Raw genomic sequence first — 4,483 nt, 5'->3', positions numbered from 1 at the left:
GTTGAATGTTTTATTGCACAAATATGCCCTTTCAGTACAAGTATTATTGGAGAGATGCTGGGGTTGGGGCACCCTGAAAGGGGTATCACACTAGATATTTCTTCTCCAACATCTGATTAATCAACAGTACTCCCCACCTCCCTGTGGTGGGGGAAAAGAATACTGCCACCAAGTATTCCCACTTGGATCGTAAGAGGCAAGAAGAAAGGGACGGGGATTGGGACTAGGCAGCTTTCTCCTTGTAGCCCCACAGGGGACATTCCTAAACAAAAAAGAGAAGGCATAAGAGGGTCTGGGAGTTTTCGGACCAGCACCCTAAGGTTTGGGTCTTTTAATGTGGGTGGATGTGGTACAGATGAGAGTAAAAGGGAAGAGATAGGTAGTATGTTTGTGAGAAGAAAGATGGATGTGTTGGCTTGAAGTGAAACTAAGTTGAAAGGAAAGGATGAGTGTAAGTGGGAGGTTATCAGGAGGGAAGAGGTGGCTATTCTAGTAAGTGAAGAGATAGGTAAATGGGTAGTGGAGTGGAAGGAGGTTTCCTCAAGGATAATGTGGATGAAAGTGAAACTGGGAAAGGAGATGTGGGTCTTTGTAAGTGCATATGGGCCTGTCAGTGAGAAGAGTGTAGAAGAAAGGGAGGCGTTTTGGATAAATTTAAATGAGTGCATAGAGGATTTAGGAAGAAATGTAATAGTACTGGGAGACCTTAATGCTAGGGTAGGAAATGGTCCAATTGATGGAGTGGTTGAGAAATGTGGAGTTCCAGGAAAGAATCGTAGTGGAGAGTTGATGGTGGAAATGTGTCTAGAAAGAGAGTTGATGATAGCAAATACAGTGTTTCGGAAGAAAGTCGAGCATAAGTACACATGGGAGAGGGTGGTAGATAAAGCACTAATGGATTATGTAGTGGTAAATAGGATTATGATAGGAAGAGTTAAGGATGTACATGTGCTAAGGGGAGAGGGTTGGGGAATATCAGATAATTTTTTGGTGGAAGGTAAGTTGAGAGTGGAGGATAGATGGAGAAAGAGGAAAGTGACAAAAGGTACGGAGGTTCTTAGAGTGAACTCTGAATGAAAAGGGAAAGGAGGAGGAGTACGAAAAGCTGAAGGAGTGGGAGGGAGTAAAGGATAGAGTGGAGGAGGAATGGGGATGGTTCAAGGAGGGAGTCATAAAGTGTGCAACGATGGTGTGTGGAACAAGGACAGGAGGAAATAGAAGAAAGGGTAGTGAATGGTGGGATGAGGAAACAAGGTTGTAGAAGAGAAGAAGTGAGCTTTCACAGATTGGTTACAAAATAGGACGGAGTCGTATGAGAGGTACAAAGAAAAGAAAAGAGGTAAAGGAGGCAAAGAGGAGAGCTGATGTGAAATGGGGTAAGAGTATGACAAAATTTTGAAAGTAATAAAAAGATGTTTTGGAAAGAAATTAAGAGAGGAAGAGGAGGCGAATGAAGTAGAGAAGAAAAGGTAAAAGGTGCAGATGGAGAGATGATAATGGAAGAGAAGGCAGTAAGGGGAAGATGGGCAGAATATTTTAGGGAGTTGCTAAATGTGAAGGAGGATAGGGAGGGAAAGATAGCTGCAGTGGGAAATGCGAAGAAAATGAGAGTGAGGAGAAATAAGGAAGGATGAGGTGAAGGCAGTTAAGATGATGAAAGAAGGTAAGGCACCTGGTCTGGATGGATGCCATGCAGATTGTCTGAAAAAGGGAGGTACAGTGATGGTGGACTGGTTGGTGAGGTTATTTAATGTTTGCCGGAGGACTGGAGGAGTGCCTGTATAGTTCCTCTTTACAAGGGAAAAGGGGACAAGTGTGAATGTAGTGTTTCAGAGGGATTAGCTTGTTGAGTGTAGTTGGGAAGGCTTATGGGAGGATCTTGATTGAGAGGAACAGGAGTAATTGGTGAGGAACAGTGTGGATTTAGGACAGGTAGAGGTTGTGTAGATCAGATCTTTGTGGTAAGACAGATATGTGAGAAAGCTATAGGAAAGGGGAAGGATGTTTTTTGGGCTTTTATGGATCTGGAAAAGGCTTATGATAGGGTAGACAGAAAGGCACTGTGGGAGGTTATGCAGATATACGGGATAGGAGGAAAGCTTCTAGGAGCTGTCAAAAGTTTTTGAGAGTAGTAGAGCTTGTCAGAATTGGAAATGGAGAGTGTGAGTGGTTCGAGGTAAAGGTGGAACTTCGTCAAGGATGCGTTATGTCACCCTGGCTGTTCAACTTATACGTGGATGGGGTGGTGCGAGAGGTAAATGCAAGGGATTGGAGATGGTTAAAGAAAATGGAGAAAAGTGGGAGGTGAGCCAGCTGTTGTTTGCTGACAACACTGCGCTTGTGGCAGGATCGGAGGAGGGATTGAGGAAGTTGGTGGCAGAGTTTGGGAGAGTATGTGATAGAAGAAAGCTAAAGATAAATGTGGGTAAAAGTAAGGTGATGAGATGTACAAGGGGTGAAAGTGGCAGTAGACTGGAAGTGAGCATTAAGGGAGAGCGACTGGAGGAAGTGGATAGTTTTAGATACTTGGGTGCAAATGTGGCAGGAAAAGGTGGAGGTAGAATGTAGATTGAGAGAAACGAGTAAATGCCTCAGTGGATTAAAGAGTGTAATGAGGAATAGACATTTGGGAATGGATGCTAAGAGGAGACTGTATGAAGGAGTGATTGTGCCAACAGAACTGTATGGGGCAGAAACATGGAACATAAGAGAAGAAGAGAGGAGTAGTTTGAATGTGTTTGAGATGAGGCTGTCTGAGAAGTATGATGGGGGTTACTAGGCTGGATAGAGTGAGAAATGATGATGAGAACGGGTGGAAAAGGAGCTGGGAGATAGGGTTGATGAAAGAATATTAGGATGGTTTGGACATGGAAAGAATGGGTGAAGAAAGACTAGTAAAAGAGGTATGTAAGGCAGATGTGGAGGGAGTGAAGATGAGGGGACGTCCTAGGATGAGGTGGATGGATGGGGTGAAGGGGGCTTTGGGGAAGAGGGGAATGTCTGTTGAGGAAGGATGGGAGAGGACAGAAGATGGGTGAATGGAGAATGGTTGTATATGGATGATGATGTGATTGCATGAGGTGGAATGGGGGTGAGATAGTATGTGTGAGCAAAATTTGACGCAGCCCGAAGGGATTTCTCCCTGTCCTCTCCTTTTATGCAATGGGGGGACGGAGAGGGGGGGTCGCCGATTTAATGAAGAGGCCTTGCTGTGTCTTGCGACACTGCTTGTGACCCAGGGTGGACAAGGTGCAGGGATGACCCGTCATCCAGGAGGTGCTAAGATAAGAGGGAGGGTGGAAGGGTGTGGAGTGTATTCAGGGATGGAATGGGTGGAAATTATTTTATGCCTTTCCCTTTTTGGCTACCTCCCTTGTAAGGGGGAAAAAGCCTTGGTATATGTATGTATACTCCCCACCTCTAGAACTTTGTCCTAAAATTATTTTGACAAACTTTTTTCTCAATAATGCATAATGCTATTGATATGCAGGAAGAAAATTATTTTCCTCCAGCATATAATCAGATTCCTTCCCAAAAGCTGCTGACTATAAGTCTGCTCCAACAGTTGGAGGAAAAAAAGCTCTGTGTGATAATGCCTTGAGGGACTGACACATTTTATTTATTTATTTGTTTTTTTCTTATTATATATTTTTTATTATTATTATTATTAATAAATGGGTGGGAGTGTTTTTATGCCTTTCCCTTTTTGGCTACCTCCCTTGGAAGGGGTAAAAAGCCTTGGTATATGTATATGTATGTATTATTATTTTTTTCTATTATTCTATGTGTTTATTTTATTTTTTTCTATTTATTCTATGTGTTTATTTTTCTTTCTCCTCATTACTCAGTCTCTGCACGCTACACTTTTAGCCTCAACTGCATCAGATTGCAATCTGCAGCAGATCTGTGGGTGGAGCAAGATCAATGAAAGATGTGCTGTCAAATGCGGCATTGTGAACGATAAATATTGTCTTTCTATTGAGGAATAGTACGGCAAAATGTCTATAATACCTCTATAGAATAGTGTTTTAAACAAGAGCACCTCCAAAGAGATATCAAATATACCTATATAAGGGAGACATGGGAATTATGAAATTAAGGTATTCACTGCTACCACCCAAAATTGCTTATGAGTATATATGATCTGAAATGGGTACTACTACTCGTTAAATCACATTTAATTCCATTCTCCTCCTTTCAGGCCATTTGAGATGTTTTTGGTAGTGGTAGGCCTTTCATGATATTACAATAGTGATGACCAAGTTGGGTAATGAAAGAATATATAGTTTTCTATCTGTTAATTATTTAATTGTAGCAAAGTAGTGAAAAATATGTGGTTCTTCTCCAATAGGCATTAAATATACAGCAAGTCCTCATTATACGGTACATATGTGTTCCTGAAAACCTTACCGTATACCGAACGTGGGAAGAGACTGCTTGTTGTGGTGGCGCTATGATATGGTGTAAACAAAACACAAGTGGA

Source organism: Oratosquilla oratoria, chromosome 40 (assembly GCF_046742065.1).
Source record: "Oratosquilla oratoria isolate Oo_2021 chromosome 40, ASM4674206v1, whole genome shotgun sequence".
Taxonomy (NCBI): domain Eukaryota; kingdom Metazoa; phylum Arthropoda; class Malacostraca; order Stomatopoda; family Squillidae; genus Oratosquilla; species Oratosquilla oratoria.
The sequence above is the reverse complement of the archived record's forward strand: the minus strand, read 5'-3'. Positions refer to the sequence as shown.